General features: G+C 41.9%; 1 protein-coding gene across 3 annotated transcripts in view; it reads right to left on the bottom strand.

Annotated features, from left to right (window-relative positions):
- Positions 1 to 19,412, bottom strand: part of OXR1 (oxidation resistance 1) — a 452,616-nt gene extending 433,204 nt beyond the window's left edge. For all 3 annotated transcript variants that reach the window (XM_068525406.1, XM_068525409.1, XM_068525407.1), the window contains exon 1: positions 19,321 to 19,412. The gene's annotated coding sequence lies outside the window, so the exon portion shown is untranslated. The remainder of the gene's footprint in view (positions 1 to 19,320) is intronic.
- Between the last annotated feature and the right edge of the window lie 234 nt (positions 19,413 to 19,646).

Raw genomic sequence — 19,646 nt, 5'->3', positions numbered from 1 at the left:
TTCTGCATTTGGGAAAGACTAGGATGTTAGTACCACAGAATCTAGTTTAAAAGATCCAGCGCTATTTAAAGGAAATGGCATCAGGAGGGAAAAGTTAGCACATCCTTTGGTCTCTCTTACAAACTTTCTGCCTCAGGGCAATGGAGATTTTCAAATCCTTCACTCCACACCAGATGACATCTTCAGACCTCTCCCTTCCTGCTGTCACTTTGTGCAGGGCCAGTTTATGGGCTGCTTTTATGCTTTAATTATTTTATTTAAAAGTAACAAAAACCGGGACTTCCCTGGTGGTCCAGTGGCTAAGACTCCGTGCTCCCGATGCAGGGGGCCCGGGTTCGATCCCTGGCCAGGGAACTAGATCCCACATGCTACAACTAAGAGTTCACATGCCACAACTAAAGATCCCGCACACGGCAATGATGATCCTGCGTGCTGCAACTAAGACCCGGTGCAGCCAAATAAATAAATAAATATTAAAATAAAATAAAATAAAAGTAACAAAAACCTAACTTAAATTAGCTTAAATGGAAGTGAAAAAAATGGGCTCATGCAACTGAAACACTTGGTAATCTTACTGATTTCGGGTGTGGTGAGATCAATAGGCTGAAGTGTGCCTTTTCATCTCATCTCGTTTCTATTTTCCTTGGACTAGCTTCATTTCAGGCAGGCTTTCTCCATTTGATAACAAAGATGGCCACCAGCAGCTCTAGGTACAAATCCTAACAACTCTGTAAGCCCCACAAGAAAGAGAGCATCATTTCCGTGTTCTGTCAAAATCCCAGGGAGTGCTCTCATTATCCTGCCGGCTGAGATCACACACCCATCCTTGAACAAATCACTGTGGCTGCAGGTGGGGGCCCTTTGGCTGGCTGGGTCACATGCTCACCCTAGGTGAACAGGAGCAAAGAAGGCAGGCTAGCTCCACACCACCTGCAGGACTGAAAACGTTAATTCTAGGGGTGGGGGCAGTCCACACAGGAAAGCTGCACAGATAAAAGACACATTTTCATGGGAGCACATTTTCAAACGAAGAACCTAAAATACAGAACAAAGGACTCTGATGTTATGCTTAGGCTCTGAGGCTCTTGTTGACATCATGTGTAAAGATGCCAAACACACAAAAGAATAATTCTCTGTAACTGCTTTAGTCACCTCCTCTAAATATCCTTGTCTCAAGATCCTTTCAAAGTCCTTCACAGTGTAGAACCAATAAGTATCCTCCTAGATCTTCCGTGTACTAGGTAAAAAGAACTGGGGCATTAATAATGAGCCACTTAAGTCCAGGTGGATGCTGGCCATTTCAGCACATGCTGCCTTAGCTTCATGTGAAACGTTGCAGAAATCGCACATAAGGGGACACACAGATCTTGGTTTGGCAGCTTTAAAGGGAAGAAGTTCATGTCCAATGCCTCCACAAGGATGATACAATGATCTGGTAACTAAATCATCCCCACTGGTAGCTAAAAATAAAATGAGGCAGAGCTGCTCCAATTAACTTCTGGAGAAAATGTTACCATTTCAAAAAGTATATACATGAAATAAAAACTGTGTTTTACATTCTTACTCAAATGATCTAAATGTTGCAAGAATTTTTAATTCAGAGAAGTGGTTAAGAAGGCCACATAGACAGCAGTGTTCAATACTACTATGGGCCATATTTTCTAATCAAATGGAAAATTCAAAATTAGTCTACAAAGGTAAATGCAGCAGAGATAACCATCCCTAAAAAGTGCAAGTCAGTTCAATTCAATTATAGCAATAATACCTCCAGCCTTTTATAATGAGGTCCAAGTAAACAGGTGAACAATGGCAGCTAAAATCGCAAGCAGATACCTGAGTGATTTTAATAGCCCTTTTTTTTAACGATTGAAGATAATGTTACAATAGCTTTCATAATGGAAACTTTAGGAAGAAGTCTTCAAAGGCAAATGACAAAGGCACGTGGTTTAGAATTCCCTCAGCTCAGAACCTCAAAGAAACTAGTAATTTAATCTTAACACTGATACCAAAAGCTTGCTGCTGGAGGTGAAGGAATATCTGTAATAATGTACGTGTATTACGGTGCATGTGTCCTGTCCACTGTATTTAAATAGCAAACTTTTTTTTTTTTTAAGTTGAAAGGCATTCTGCTTCTGCTTAATGCTATCTGTTCTCTTGGAAAAGAAACAGCATTACCTTTGGGTCATTGTGTCAATAAAGAATAGCTGATTATGTCACTCCCTGTTTCAAAGACCAAAATCCTCAGCCCGGCCAAGAAGATCCTGTACTGTCTGACGCTAGCTTACCTTTCCACCTCCATCTGGTCCTACCCTCACCCTTGACTCAGCCACACTGACCACCTTCCATTGCCTCATAAAGGCCAAGCTGTTTCCTCTGCTTGGGACACCTCCCTATTCCTGCCCGCAGCTCCACCTAGGAGGCCCTCAATTAGGGAGCCCCCCTTTTCACAGGGTCATGTCACTCTTCTGTAGAGCCTCCCACCCCACCTACTTGGTGTGCCGAGCTCCTTCCGGCACTACAGCTAACACACTCACCCCAACACCCACAAGGGCAGGGACACATCTGCTCTGCCCCTTATTATATATACCATCTGTGTTCAGCTGAGTGCCTGACACATATTAAGATCCCAAACATTTGTTAGAAAAATGTTCCATTGCAGCCTAAGATTAATGTCTCCCAGAAAGTATATTTCAGTCATAATATACTTTGGCAGATTTCACAATGATCTGCATTCTTTGAACACATCAGGAAGGTCACAGTAAGAGCACTGTAGTAACTTCAGGAAATTTAATTGTGAGGTTTTGCAGACCAGACCTAGCTCAGTGATAGAAGTTAAACAAAAGCAGATTTTATTCCAAAAGAGGCAAAACTTCCTGTCAGGGTTGTCAAAAATGAAATACGCTATCCTGAGATATGTAGAAAACTTACCTTCATAATGGATATGTATCTAGCTGCAAAGTATAACCCACAGGGAAGCAATCCTCCCATTCCTCGGGCGTCCAGGTGGATGCCCATTTGCCCAATATCACTACTGGCATTTAAGTCACCCAAATGGTTCACTCTGGCATGACAGCATTTAAAATAAAGTTTAAAAGACAATAAAAGTAAAAATATAAAAATCTTGGCAACGGAGACATGTTCATTTAAATCTTACACTACCTGCCAGGGAACTGAATCAATACTAGAAAAAGAGCCCTGACCTATGGCTCTGAAGTTAGACATCAGTCCTCCTGGAATTCACAAACATGTTAAGTGGAACCCACAAGACTGACCTCTGTTAGAGCTGCCTGTCTCCCCACCAAGGATTCCAGGGGCCCAGAGCCATGAACATGGGATGGTGCTCTAAAACCTAGGCCCCTAATAGGCAAGGTTAAAATGCATGACACCAGGTCCTTACATCTAAGGCTGCACTGGCCCCACTATAGGAGAGCCTTCTTAAAGAAGCCACAGAGAATCTACAGATGCTCAAAAACAAGCCCATTGCCCTCACCATTGACATAAAACCTGCTAGAACCACTATTCCCTACGGAACGGCACAGATGGCATCTGGCAGATCAAGCACACGTGCAGAGTGTGAGAACGCACTCAACAGCTCCGGCTTTCTGGACCAAGCCATCTGCGCTAAGTGGAATTTACTGCTGACAGTCCAAGAGAGGTTCCAGGTTCTTTTGTGATGCTGCGAATCCCTCTAGGAGTCTGCCAAAGCCTATGACCTCTTCTAAGAATGAGATACACAGGATTACAAAGGAAATGAAAAACAATAAAACAGTCATCAAATTATAAAAGAATGAATTTGTGACATGGTATATGTGTTTCTTTTTCTAATACCCTAAATAAAAAGATCTAACAGCAGATCTAATAATAACCAAACTTTCATCTATGCTCATTTCAAAGGAATGAGCATAGATGATTTTTTTTTAACATCTTTATTGGGGTATAATTGCTTTACAATGGTGTGTTAGTTTCTGCTTTATCACAAAGTGAATCAGCTATACATATACATATAACCCCATGTATCTCCTCCCTCTTGCATCTCCCTCCCACCCTCCCTATCCCACCCCTCTGGTGGTCACAAAGCACGGAGCTGATCTCCCTGTGTTATGCGGCTGCTTCCCACTAGCTATCTTACATTTGGTAGTGTATATAAGTCCGTGCCACTCTCTCACTTCGTCCCAGCTTAGCCTTCCCCCTCCCCGTGTCCTCAAGTCCATTCTCTACATCTGCGTCTTTATTCCTGTCCTGTCCCTAGGTTCTTCAGAACTGTTTGTTTTTTTCTTTTTAGATTCCATATATATGTGTTAGCATACGGTATTTATTTTTCTCTTTCTGACTTACTTCACTCTGTAGGACAGTCTCTAGGTCCCTCCACCTCACTACAAATAACTCAATTTTGTTTCTTTTTATGGCTGAGTAATATTCCATGGTATATATGTGCCACATCTTCTTTATCCATTCATCTGTCGATGGACACTTAGGTTGCTTCCATGTCCTGGTTATTGTAAATAGAGCTGCAATGAACGTTGTGGTACATGACTCTTTTTGAATTATGGTTTTCTCAGGGTATATGCCCAGTAGTGGGACTGCTGGGTCGTATGGTAGTTCTATTTTTAGTTTTTTAAGGAACCTCCATACTGTTCTCCATAGTGGCTGTATCAATATACATTCCCACCAACAGTGTAAGAGGGTTCCCTTTTCTCCACACACTCTCCAGCATTTATTGTTTGTAGATTTTTTGATGATGGCCATTCTGACAGGTGTGAGGTGATACCTCATTGTAGTTTTGATTTGCATTTCTCTAATGATTAGTGATGTTGAGCATCCTTTCATGTGTTTGTTGGCAATCTGTATATCTTTGGAGAAATGTCTGTTTAGGTCTTCTGCCCATTTTTGGATTGGGTTGTTTGTTTTTTTGAGATTGAGCTGCATGAGCTGCTTGTAAATTTTGGAGATTAATCCTTTGTCAGTTGCTTCATTTGAAAATATCTTCTCCCATTCTGAGGGTTGTCTTTTTGTCTTGTTTATGTTTTCCTTTGCTGTGCAAAAGCTTTTAAGTTTCATTAGGTCCCATTTGTTTATTTTTCTTTTTATTTCCATTTCTCTAGGAGGTGGGTCAAAAAGGATCTTGTTGTGATTTATGTCATAGAGTGTTCTGCCTGTGTTTTCCTCTAAGAGTTTTAGAGTGTCTGGCCTTACATTTAGGTCTTTAATCCATTTTGAGTTTGTTTTTGTGTATGGTATTAGGGAGTGTTCTAATTTCATTCTTTTACATGTAGCTGTCCAGTTTTCCCAGCACCACTTATTGAAGAGGCTGTCTTTTCTCCATTGTATATTCTTGCCTCCTTTATCAAAAATAAGGTGATCATATGTGCGTGGGTTTATCTCTGGGCTTTCTATCCTGTTCCATTGATCTATATTTCTGTTTTTGTGCCAGTAACATACTATCTTGATTACTGTAGCTTTGTAGTATACTCTGAAGTCCGGGAGCCTGATTCCTCCAGCTCCGTTTTTCTTTCTCAAGATTGCTTTGGGTATTCGGGGTCTTTTGTGTTTCCATGCAAATTGTGAAATATTTTGTTATAGTTCTGTAAAAAATGCCATTGGTAGCTTGATAGGGATTGCATTGAATCTGTAGATTGCTTTGGGTAGTATAGTCATTTTCACAATGTTGATTCTTCCAATCCAAGAACATGGTATATCTCTCCATCTGTTTGTATCATCTTTAATTTCCTTCATGAGTGTCTTACAGTTTTCTGCATACAGGTCTTTTGTCTCCTTAGGTAGGTTTATTCCTAGGTATTTTATTCTTTTTTTGCAATGGTAAATGGGAGTGTTTCCTTAGATGATTTTTTTAAATATCTGCCAACAACTGTAATGGGATATGATATTATCTGTGACTTCCATTGGTGACAAAGTCACAGGTACTGCTGATGCTACTGTGGTTGGTAACCTACACCTATAATGAAGGACAATGCTAAATTTCAATTAGAGGTTAATAACAATAAAGATGTCATTTTTCCTTACCCAAGTTTGTGTACTAGCTGAATTCTATCCATGCCTGTGAACTACAGGTTAAGAACCCCAGTTCAGAAGGATATTAGATGAATTCTAAAGATGCTTTAACTTTGAAGAATCTATCACCAACTTGACGTAAGTTTAGGGTAGGGAAAAAACTGTTTATGTATTTATAGAGGGCTTTGAGGTTCAAAAGGAGAGTAGTTTATAAATCAATAGTATTTTGTGTATCATAATGAAAAAAACCCTCAGATCATATATAGGACTGTCTTCTTGCTGAGCAAATTATGACCTCTAAGTATCTCCTAGCCTCACAATCAGCCCCTCTAAGTACTCCTGCTTTCTACATAATTGTCTTGATCTACTTCCCAACCTTTGCATTTTCTAAAGTGCCATGTTTTTCATGAAATATTCATGGCTGTCTCCCTGATGGTTACTCTCAGTGAACACGTTGGCACACTGGTGAAGTTAGCACTTTCCTTTTATTCCTTTTTATTGTCCTGTAGAATTATATTCTATGGAATACCACCACAATTTGTTTATCCATTCCCCAACTGATGGACCTCTGCGATGTTTCCAATATTTAGCAATTACGAATACAGCTGCTACATAAACGGTTGAGTTCTCTGGGTCTACCCTCACTCTTAGGCGCTATGAACAGGGGCCTTGGGCTGGCTTTTCCTCAACTTTTCTACAGATCTCCACTTTGTACCAGTGCAGGATGCTGGGCTCAGTGGGGTTTCTGCCCCTCCCCCAGTGGCAAAAGGCTTTTGCCAGTAAGAGAAGAATCTGGGGTTGGAGGTGGGATTTTACACCTGTTTCCAGGGGCAGCCTCTCACTATGTGCACACCTGTGGAACCAATGGGGTTTCTGTCTCTGGTTAACCTCCTTACCCCCAAACTCTCTGGTAAGCACTGAGCAGAGGCCCATGGGAAAGAACTTGTCCACTTATATGTGGAATCTACAATATGATACAAATGAACTTATTTACAAAACAGAAACAAAGTCAGAGACATGGAAAACAAATGTATGGTTACCATGGGAGGGAGAGGGATAAATTAGGAGTTTGTGATTAGCAAATTCAAACTACTATATATAAAATAGATAAACAACAAGGTCCTACTGTATAGCACAGGGAACTATATTCAATATCCTGTAATAAATCATAATGGAAAAGAATATGAAAAGGAATATATATATGTATAACTGAATCACTTTGCTGTATACCAGAAACTAACACACATTGTAAATCAACTATACTTCAATTATAAAAAAAGAAAGAACTTGTGAGACAGTGCAGACTCCCCTTGCATCTACGCTCCCAGGTATTCTCAGCTATCCTGCTAGTCCTCACTTGACTTTCAAGAACTTTTTAAAGATTTTAAATCTTTCTTCTTATTCACTTTCTAAAATATTTTTATTATTATCTTTAGTTGTGGTAAAACAAACATAACATAAAATTTATTATCTTTACCATTTTAAGTGTACAGTTCAATGGCATTAAGTCCATTCACATTGTTGAGCAACCATCACCACCGTCCATCTCCAGAACCTTTTCATCTTGCAAAGCTGAAACTCTGTATCCATTAGCCAAGAGCTCCCCATTTCCCCCTCCCTACAGCCCGTGACAGCCACCATTCTACTTTTCATCTCCATGAGTTTGACTATTCAAGGTACCTTACAAAGTGGAATCATATAAGAATTTGTCTTTTTGTGACTGGTTTCTTTCACCTACATAATGTCTTCAAGGTTCATCCATGTTACAGCATGTGTCAGAATTCCCTTCCTTTTTAAGGCTGAATAATATTCTATTGTATATGTATATGCTACATTTTGTTTATCCATTCATCCATCGATAGACACTTGGGTTGTTTCTACGCCATGTCTACTGTGACTAATGCTGCTATGAACATGGGTGTACTCTTCTTATTCTCTTTTATGTATATTATTTCTTCTTCCTATGAGCTGGCACAGGTAAAAGGGTTCATGTCCCATATCTCCTTAGAAGGACTTGTCCTTTTCTGGACTTCAGTTCACTTGCTTATCTTGTGACCTCAGCTCTTTATGGGCCCAAGACAAGTTATGACTTTATATAATATGCAAAATCCAGCTTTTTGTCATTGTGATAGTGGGAGTGATTTCTTGTGAATTTCTCCATCTTAAGTGGAAACCAACTTCTAAACTTTATTTCATCAAAAATTAAAAAATGAAAAGAAAAGAAAGAAATAATGTTGGGAAGAGTGGGAAGATGGAGGAAGAACAAGATGGAAGGAAGTTAGTGAAAGAGATAATAATACTCATCTTCCATATCTTGTAATCTAGGAAGTTACCAGATAAAAGCAAATATCAAGATCTAGAACTCTAAGTATGTATTTAGGAATACGGAAATAAACACCAGAAAAAAAGTGGTTGCTTCCTATGAATAAGTAAATGGAGATGGTGAGCAGTGGAGGAGGATACTACTAGTCTATATCACATGCCTTGTAGAAAATTTTGACTTTTACAACATGCTCATGCATAAAATTGGCTGAAAATTTTTTAGATTCCTTCAGTATTATAATTGATTCCCTGAGGTAGTAAAATGTAAAAAAAAAAAAAAACCTGTAAAAAAAAAAAATCTCCTTTCTTCTTTACGAAGTCTGGGCCCTATCACAAAAAGAAAGGAAAACAAAAACAAATACAATGGAGAAAGAATTACATAAATTAAAATTAATTCAACATTTATTCTATCAATGTACAAATCTACCTTAAAAGCCAGAAAAGAAATTTTGAATTGCTTTTAAAGGATAGTTCAGAAATACAGAGTACCTAGGCACTATAAGCAACGCAAAGCCATATTTATATGCACAAAGTTCCCTTTCTCTGGGCCAACAGGTATCTTGTGAACCAACACACAAAGGGAGGACTCTTACACAGAACAGCTGCTTTCAGGTGTCCACAGTGCAAAGGAGTGCCAGAAACAGCAAGGAAGAAAGTCCAGACATAGGAATCATCAGGAGAACTTTGACATAGAAATTTCCAAGTCTCAATCATCTATATATATTACCTTCTTGATTTTTTAAAAATATCATACCATTAAAAAATTTAACTGCATGAATTTTTAAAGGAAGCTTTGTGTCATTATTTTATATGGAAACTAGCACTTAGCATGAAAGAAAATAAAACAAAAATGAATACAATGAAAACAAAATAGTTTTACTGGACTTTTGAAAGCTTGGCAACTGAAGCCTACTCTGTTAAAAAGGGAGCTAAAACTAGTATCTCGAATACATGTTTAACACTAGCACCAAATTGAAACTTCCTCCTTGCCTTAATAAGAAACACTGGAAGAGAACAAATTCAAAATCCTTTCAATTCAGTTCAATACATATCCATACACCACCCAAAGGCATCTCGTATAAAATCAGTCATAGTGTCCCACACTCTGAGAAACACTGCTTTAGCCAAAGTCCGCTCCAGTCTTCACATGAACACATGAACTTCAGAGGTTCAGGGCTGCCTCTGTTGGCAAAGACAGCCCAGAGGTGGAAAGAGATTAAGGGGGAAAATCACTCCCCAGCTCCAACCCTATTTTTAAGATGGTAAAAATGAAACAAAGAGAGGGATGATATATGAACAAGGTAATCCTATACAGCCAGAAGGCCGTGGAGAAATCGTATGAAGGAATATGACAGTACTGAAAACTATCAGGTTAAGTACTCCAGGTAAACAAGTTGAACCTATATTTGTAAAGTAGACTCCGATTAAACAATAAATTCACTCAACAAGTAATTACTAATCTTGTGCTTTGTGCCAGATACTTTACAGGTTCCTGGATATGTACTATCACTACCATAGTAGACCACTGAAATATTTATCTACGTAATAACCAGAGATTATGCATGCCATGTTTACTACTGTTTCCACCAACATATAATACCATGCTTCATGCTTAGTAAATGTTTGGGGGACCACTAACGTCCTATGTATTCCTAGAAGAAGAGAATCTTAAACATGGAACGTTGGGCAGTTATCTAATTTAAGCTCCCTGGATATTTAGAAATCTCTTCTACATCATCCATAACAAATATGGATGATGAGCTTCCGCTGAGTGCTTCCAGAGATGGGGACTCCTGAACCACACTTATATAAGATTGCTCTCGCTTACAGTGAGAGAAAATCGGCTTCTCTGAAATTCCCGGCCACGGGTCCTAGCTCTTAAGCGAGCAATAAAGATTACATCTTTCTTCCTTTCAACAATTGGAAGCTCATATTATATTTATCTTGAGCTCCTCTTTGCCAAGTTTATGGTCTGTAGTTCCAAAAAACTACCCTTACAAAGCAAATTGTTTTTCCACTAGTTCTCCAGGGGACACATGATCATCTGAAAAGGGGTGCCTAAACCAGGCATGATACTTCAGATAGAGTTTTATAACAGAATAATAGGATAGTACCCCCTTCCCACCCTTTAGGCCTAGCTATGTGCATTGTTGTTTATTTTATCCACATTACATCAGTACTCGGTTGGACAGTGTCTCCCCAAATCTCATGTCCTTCCCAGAATCTCAGAATGTGACCTCATTTGGAATTGGGTCATTATAGATGTTAATTGCTTACATTAAGATGAGGTCATGCAAGAACAGTATGGGCCCTTAATCCAATATGACCAGTGTTCTTATCAGAAAAGGAGAGACACAGATTCAACACAGGGGAGAAAGCACACCATGTGATGATGCAGGCAGAGATTAGAGTGATGCCTCTGTAAACAGAGGAACACCAACGATTACTGGCAGCACCAGGAGCTAAGAGAAAGGCATGGAACAGATTCTCCCCCTAGAATCTTCAAAGAGAGAATGGCCCTGCCAACACCTTGACTGCACACTTCTATCTTCCAGAACTGTGAGAGAACAGATTTCTGTTGTTTTTAGTCACCCAGTGGGTGGTAATTTGTAAGAGTAGCCTTAGAAAACTGACAGAGTATTTTTGTCTCGCACATGGATTCTCTTTAGATAATACACTCGTTTTATTTGTTGTTGCTGTTGTTTTGTTTTTGTTTTCCTTTTTTTCCTTCTAGTAATTCATCATCACTGAAGCAAGTTTTTCCCATCCTAATCTATGTAGTGGACATGAGTTGAGTATGCCTGCCCGGTATCATCTATTCCCCTCCTTCTGGTAGGAGCAGATTAGAGACTATGCCTTGGTAGCCCCTTGGGCCCATGAAACACAATGTTGGTGGACTGCCAGTCAAGATGCCCTGTTCTTTCTCTGAACTGACTCTTTCTCTCTCTCTTAGAATTCTGAGTCTAGGGCACAGTGACACAATGACGGAAAACAGCTAGAGTTGACTCAACCCGACAGCGGGGCATCCTTTCCAAGGTCTTGTTCTTCAGCATTTCCTTCGATTCCATGAACTACTCCATGACCATATGATGAATTCCTTTCTGCTTAAATTGCCCAGAACCAGTTTCTATTTAATTCAGTTAAGGAACTCTGATAAATTACAAAACTGAAGCTTTGAATTTTGTTCTGCTGTGTTTTACTGCTTATCTTATTTTGACTTACCACTATTAGTAGGTTCCATTGAAATTTCAGCTTCACTCCATTCCCTCCCACAAAATAATCTATGTAAGCAGCTCGAAACTTTTCTACGTACAGCTATCTATAATGGATTTATTATTGTTTTTGCAAGGCTGTGTGCTTCTGTCCAAGAAGAGGAAGCTATTGGAAGACTTAAAAGAAATTAATGCATAGTTTCCAACTGGACTACTAACAACCTTTTCATTCTCACTCCCATTAACAATGAACTAGTCACATGGTTTCAGCCTTAAATTAGGTCCTACCTGGAGCCAGATGTACTCCCCTATTTTACTCAGTTACACATTCATGAAGTCTCTCTTTTTTTTCCCCCTCAAGTCACTTAAAATCAGGTTTTCTGATTCTTTACAGTGAAAAACTCTGAACTAATTCAAGTATAAATAATTACTTTCGAGGTATAGCTGAAGTACGGTGAATTAGCAATGTACCAGGACAAAGAAGCGTGCCAGGCATCATGCTAAGATCTTTACTTGCTTATCTTACTTAATCATCACAAGAATCATACTTGTAATCTGGTGGGTGTGATTCACAAAAGACAAGAGAAGCTGGAAAGTCAAGTAATTTGTCCAAGTTTTCACAGCTAGTGACTAAAAAATGGAGATTTGAATTCAAGTTTGTCTGATTCGAAAGGGAATGTTTTTTCTGTCCTGGCTTTCAATTTTAAGTCTTTCATTATTGCAACTTATAATATATCTTTACCATAAATTACAAATAAAACAACATACATAATATACTTTATAACTCACAAAGTACTTCCAACACATGTAGGTTTTAACATTTTCGTTGAATCTGAAACTCTTCAAGAAACCACAATGGCAACAGCACTGAATTAAAACAAAAACGAAACTATTAATTTAGCAACAGAACCATAACAAGGGCCAATCTTCAATTTTCTTGTCATTAATAGCAATAACCTAGTTGAAGAACATTATCCATAGTGGCTTTTTTTTTTTGTTTTTCAAACTCTAGATAAAACTCTACTAATGTTCACCCCAATTAGGAAAAAATAAACATGTACTTGATCATCTTGATCATTTAAGTGAACAGCTGAGTTGAACCCCTATACAAATTCAATTAGAGATCCATTGATGCCTTCTTCAGTTGCCTATAAAAGACCTGGAATATAACAACTGAAAAGAGAGGTTCTTGAGCTGAATAACCATTTTTAGATAAACAGAAGAAACATGGATTTAACCAAGAAAATAAGTGTGCTCTTAAGGTGGAGAATGTTAGGATGGAGACTTTGAAAAATTGTAGACTCAGCTGAAATGATGCAGCATAACCTTGGGCAAATCACACCATAATCCTGAGTCCCCAAGGCCCCATCAGTCAAAAGAGGACATCAGACTACTTCAACCTCCAAAACCCCTTCCTATGATCCACTCCCATTGTCCTTTTCCATCTCATCTTGCTCACCAATGGTCCCACTACTTCCACTTCCTAGACGGTAACCATTTAAATTCCAGCTCTAGAAGGACATATAAGCACCACCATCACCAACACTATTAATACGCACTTTTGCTTTGAAAATATTTCCTCTAATCCTATAGTGAACTCTACAGGAAAAAAAAAAAAATCTCCATTTCAAAGATGAGGAAATTGGAGCTCCATGAAGTTAGAAAAGAAAAACAAAACCTCATCTAAAGTCACAAAACTACTAAGTAAGAGTGCCAGATCTGACTGCAAATCTCTTGATCCTCCTTAAACTGCTGTACCTCCTTCCTGGCAATGGGTGGCGAGTATTCTGGCTCATCATTTGGTCTTTTCCGAAAACATCAATTGATTCACAAGCCTGGTCGTAGCTCTGGTTCCAATCAAAATTGTTAAAATCAGGCTTCATAATCCAGAAGACTGAGATCTATGCTTTGGTCAGTGGAGTCCCAGACCAATGTCCAGTACCAGGCATGTCTGTGTGTAAAAGAGGCTGCTTCCAGCACCCATAACTGTGCTCCCAATGGCAAACAGTATATCTCTTCCACCTTCTTTAAAAGGACAGAGACAACTCTAAATCACTAAATTAGAAGGGATTGCACCAGCCAATTTAGCCTAGTATTCAGATTCCAAATGATATCACATAACGAATATTCTAGAGATAGAAGAGACACGCTATCTTTACTGAAGGCTGAAAGCCTCAGGATATGTTCTAGACTATTTGCTTCTTAAGATGAACAAGCATTTATGAAAAAAAGTAAAACCTTCCACAGGCGAGGTTACCTTTTTCATGCATTACTGCTGCTTGTCCCTAACAGTAATCAGCTAAAATGAAATTAAAAGCAGAAACTCTCTTTGCCTCTGCTATAGCATAAACTTCAAATTCCTGCTTTTGTTGTTCTTTTTCTTGTTCTTGAATTCAGCAAGGACAGCATACACTGTTCAATCAAATTCCCAGCCTTGACACTACCCTTCTTCCAGCTGGGCAATGACCTGCCACAGTGGCCCGCAAGTTTGTTCATAGGTAAGAGAAGCTGCCATATTATTTCATTCCCCACTCCCAATACTTATACTCTGATAGTTTAAAGCATAGGTAGTACCTAGTAGCCAAACCAGCAGAGATGTTCAGCTCTGTAATCTTTATATTAGTCTCATCAAAATAGTGACACGGTATGCTCAGTTTTTGAAAGTGAGCCTTTGTCACAAACATTATTGACAAAATTGATTTGAAATTCTGCTTCACTCTAACCATCATACCAGCCAGCCCACTGCCTCCTACTATGGCTATCAGAAGTATAAAAGGGCACAGATCTATTCAACAAGTATCTGTGGGGAAGGAAACCATCTCTCTTTCCTCAAATGTCAAACAAAATCAATATTTCCTAAAGAAAGGAAAAGAGAGATAAGAACTGACCCCTTTCACCTCGGATTGCTCACTCCCTCCTTGTCTGATCTATAGAGAAACACATGTAACTGTTTCCCCCCTAATGGTTTCTTTTGCCTTCTGCATATCAACACTGTGTTCTGAAGTATTTTTAAGATTAAGGCTATATATCTCTATAGCCTCTCCAACTTTAATGAAAACGAATACCCATTCTGTGTTTCCTTTTATAGATAGACTTCGAGACATACATGAAATATATGTATATTACTCTAAATGAACTTGGTTTTGCAAACCGGTTGCAATGCACAATGCAGCTCGGCATTGCAAATGCAGAGCCCCAGTGCCTAGAACAGAACCTGCTACTGTTGAATTTACAAATGCTTGTCGAATTTACAAATAGGATTATCATTGGTTCAAATCATATTCCTGAGGCTTCATACAAGCCCATGAGAGGTGCCCTCTATCAACACCAGTGCGGCTCACAGTGAAGTTCTGTCTTCCTCAGTTCTTTCACTCTGTCTTTGGGAAGAGGAAGCCTTCCTAAAATCAAGAATATGCAACTGAACAAACAACTGAACAAGACAGTTCAAGGATGCAAGCAGAGAAACTGAGGTTGCCTCTGTGGAAAACAAGGACTCTCCCCACTGCCTTTTTCCAAGAGAGACACAAATCTCTGTTCCTCTTAGAAGCAGGAAAGAGCTGTTTGTCTTTGTACACACAGGAGAAAAGGAGAGGTTACTGGGTGCCCCAGAAACTAAGCAGGAGACTCTTCTGCTGCACGAATTCCTGAAGGACTGAGGGATGGTGACGGCCAAGGATGGAGGGAATGGTTATTAGAACAAGAAGGGAAGTAAGCAGCCCTAATGAGGATCCCTTTAGAATGAATTCTGAAACCAACCCACCAACAAAAGTGCTGGCAGGTGGAGGGAGATGGAGGGGAGAGGGTAGAAACACTGACTAAATCTGTTTAGTTTCTCCAGGCCTCAGTGTGATCATGAAAAAGGTTTTATCAAGCAAGCATTCTGAGTTCCTGCACACAGGTGTTCTTAGAACACTTCCCTGATCTTATTACATCCAAGGGTGTAAGCTATTGTTTCCCCTCTCCAGGCAGTGTATTGTGCTGCAAGCCAGAAAGGTTTGCTTCTCAATACATGCCCTGCTGTCGATTTAAAACTGAAACTAAATGCATGAAAATTATACAGGGTTCTTACCTTCCTGGGCAGAGGTCTACAAATACTAAGGTTTCATTTTGGAACACTTCATGAGGCTTCTAATAAGTGTTCAGCTAACATTTTTCTCTGATTCGGTTCAATCCCTCACTACATGAAGAATTTATTAGTTGTAATTTAAATTAAATTAATATCAATTTTAAAACTATGTATTTTTAAAAGCAATTACCAAACAAGTACAGTGAAAAATACAGTGGCAGAACAGTTTTAACTTGTTTTCATCAAAAAAATGTTTACTCAGTTCCTATGCATACTATATATGTCTTTTCAGACATTCCCAATCTACTTTAGGACTTTTTTTTTTTGAAGGCTGAAAAGAAGTTCTGCTAAAAGGAAACCTCTTTAATTTCCTTAAAGCAACTGTTTTTGAATATGGGGCCATTTGCAAAGAAAGTCTCTTAATGTTACCTACTCTTGATTTTCAAGATAGACTTCCAATAGGAATATGTGAAAGCATCCTGACAGGAGCTGCTTTTCATTATAATCATACCTAGTTCTAAGCCAGGGTTCCTTATCTTCAGCACTACTGACATGTGGGGTTGGATAACTCTTTGTTATGGGGGACTACCCAATGCCTTGTAGAATATTAGCAACATCCCTGGCCCCTGCCCACGAGATGCCAGTAGCACCCCTCCCCACCCAGTTGTAACAACCAAAAACACCTCCAGACATTGCCAGTGTCCCCTGGGGGGCAAAACTGCCCCTGTTGAGAACCACTGTTCTAAGCCTATCAGTAAGATCTATCCCTGAGGCAAGAGAAAGTGATTTCTCTTCTTCCACTTTGGTTAATATTTCTCTCACTCATTATTCTGCTTCATCAAGCCATTTCACCACTTTTTTTTTTTTTTTTTAATGACTTTACCTTAGGGCTGCAAAGAGTCCATTGATTATTTCCTAAAGTGTACCTGAATTTAGGGAACAATCCTCCAGGAAAATTATTAAGCTAGGCTTCAGAGGACTAGGAACCAGCCCAAGGGTACAATCCTTTGTATTTCAAATGCAGGAGGTGAGGAGTGGAGACAGAAGAGTTTTCTCATTTTGCACTGAATTTAGCATTATATAAATGAAGCTTTCACCTCCACACACGCATAAGATCTTCAGGTGCCTAAACTCTGCCTTTATTTGACATCCTAATCAATTTGCCCAACTCTCCTTCCTCCATGACTCCCAAAAACAAAAAACAGGCAAACATATTTGGTTATATCTATTTAAGCAGCAGTCTGGGGAGAACAGGATTCATGGGTAAGTTAATAATTTATTTTACCTTCACCACATGTTCTAATAATAATCAATGAAACAAACGTAGTAATAGAAGCAGAAAACGACAGTATATGTCTTTTTATTCAAACTTTTCACCCTACAGATATCCAGAATCATGGCCATATTTCAAAAGGTATTTTTCAGTAGTAACTGTACTAGAAACTGGGCCAGCCACTGTCCTATGGAATAAGACGATATGCCCCTGGCCATTAGAAGCTTGCTGTTCTTTCTGCTGTGTCCCTCCACAGGTCAGCGATCCCCTTGCAAGACAACCCCATACTATGGTCCTCATCACTTTTTTAGAGTTTCTCACTTCCCTTCATCTGAGTCTCCCCCCTACAATTTGGATGTTCAGAATGATTTCTGATGTCTGAACACACAATCTCAGAGCCCAGCCCTCTGAGATATCTGGCAGACAGTAAGCACAGCTCTCGCTCTCCCTTCTTTGAGTCCTTCCACAGATGGCACAGGTTTCCAGAGTCGCCTTCATCCTCATTTCCTGTATTTGGTAAAGTCTCGCTTAAAATATGGCACGGAGGACAGGAAATAGCAAGCTGGACGGAGTCTAAGAAGCCGTGGACATGGTGACAACTCCCGCTCCGCCGCCCCCTCCCCTCCAGTTTCAGATGCATACGCTGTAGAAGCTTCTTCCCTTCTTGTGGTTGGTGGGTAAAATATTTGTTAGTCTAAGAGGCGCTTTTACATAAAGCTTTTTGCCCTCAGTGCTTGTTTTTTCTACTAATCTGATCTTTTTCTTTTTAAGTTACAATCACCTGTGGGGAACTCCGGGGAGACCCACCTCGCGAGAACCAGTAAGTGCTGGCTATTTGGAGCCATCACTGGGATCCGTGGGGCAACAACACTGCGTCACCTGCAGGGGCAGCAGAGTGAACTGAGGACCCCCAGAGTGACGCCCCAGGGAAAGACTGGTGGATTCGGGAGCCCCTCTAACCAGCGGGACTCCTCGGATTCCCTCTGGCAGAGGAGGGACAGCAGCGTCCTCCGGGGTACCGAATCAGAGGACAAGACCGGCGTCAGGTTTGGGATGTGCAGGAGTCGGGGGAAGAGGTTAGAGAAGAGCATCATTGGACGAGCAAAGAATGTGACCCTAGGGAAAGGAGGCAGAAGAGAGGTAGGAAAGCACGTTTCCTTTAATCCCCTCCCCGTGCCGCCTGTGGAGCCCTGGATCTCCTCGTCATGGAGACAGACTGCAGCAACACACGCGACCCCGGGCGGGCAACACGCGCACAGGCGCGCACACACGCATACTCACACGCCCCGCCGCGAGTTGCACACTGCAGACTTCTGCCTGACTTCCCGGCCCCAAACACCGTACCTCCCGGGCGAGACCGCGGATTCCTGTGGCCTAGAGCAGAAATCACCCTCCCCCACCCCCTGAAACACACACATTCAGACCCTACATTGCACCCTGAGGGTGCCGGGAACCACTCAAGAGAAGCACTGGCGGCTCCCCTGCAAATGACTACCTTCCCGGTGGCTTAATCTGTCCAGATCTACAAGCTTGCCTAAAGCGAGCTGCCCTGTTAACAAGCGAGGTAGAAGATGAAGGAGGAGCCTGGCGTGCAAGTAAACCTCAGAGAACCGCTACTAAGTCACTATTCAGGGGGACCGCACGTAGTAGCCTCCAAGCCTTTCCTGAGCCTTTTAGCCCCACCAGCAGCCCCGTTCCTCCGCTCGATCTCTGCACCGCTCCCCTCCTCCCCTTCACCCAAATCCCTCAGCGATTTTCCTACTGGCCCTTCCAGGCCACTTTCTGCCTCCATCCTCTGTCCAGCCAGTTCCCAACATTTGGCCTCGCGTATTCGCTTCGAAGACCTCGATCCAAGGCTGTCCCTCTCCATCATTATATCGCCCTGACCTGGTACAGACTCCCCAAATTATTCGAGTCCGCTCGTTTCCCGGAGCCCACGGCCCCTTCCACCGGCGTCCTAAGCTCTGGTTCAAATCCGCTTTCCACGCGCCCCACTTTCCATCCATCTTCCCTCCCGCTCCTCCGGCCAGGACACGCTCACCCTCTACTATGCCTCCCACACGGCGCTCTCAACCCTATCCCCCCGGAGACACCCGGCTTTCCTTCTGCGGCTGTTCTCGGTCGGCAGCCCGCATCCCAAACCCATCCCGCACCAGCCCGCTCTCTCGCTGCGCGGTCCTTCCCTCTGCCCAAGTCGGCCCCCTCGGCCTCCGCCGGAGTCAGTTCAGACTTCCTGCTTTGCCGGCCCCCGCTACCCCGCTAGAACATCCCAGTGGCCACTACTTTCAAATTGGCCAAGAGGCTCGCCGAGGCGCCGGGCACCTGGGGCAGCGGCCAGCCTGTTCTCCGGAGCGCCAGCCGTGCCTCCCGCCTGCCAGCGTGGGCTTCCCCGGGGCGCCAAGCCCTCGCCCCACCGCCCAGCCGCCTCACAAACTTACTTGCGGGTCGCCAGGAGGGGGCTGCGGTGAGCGGCGGCGGGCCCCGCGGCGGCGAGTGCGCCCCTCTCGGCGGGGCTGGGCGGCGCGGCGTCGGCGCTGCGCTCCTGCGGCCGCGCGGTGAATGGGCTCAGCCTGACGCAGCCTGGCTCTGCCCCCGCCGCCGCCGAAGCCGCCGAGCGCTTCCAGACATGCTCAGTTTCCAGACCTGCCCGCGTGGACGCTACCAAGAGCGAGTGACGGCGGGGGAGACAGGAGGGAGCCGCGGAGCGGCGGCCGCCAGCCGGAGGCTACCAAGCCGGAGGCCGGGGGAAAGGGGGGCGACGCGC

The sequence above is a fragment of the Eschrichtius robustus genome, chromosome 17 (genome assembly GCF_028021215.1).
Source record: "Eschrichtius robustus isolate mEscRob2 chromosome 17, mEscRob2.pri, whole genome shotgun sequence".
Lineage (NCBI taxonomy): Eukaryota > Metazoa > Chordata > Mammalia > Artiodactyla > Eschrichtiidae > Eschrichtius > Eschrichtius robustus.
Note: the sequence above shows the minus strand (reverse complement) of the source record. Positions and strands in the feature narration are given on the sequence as shown.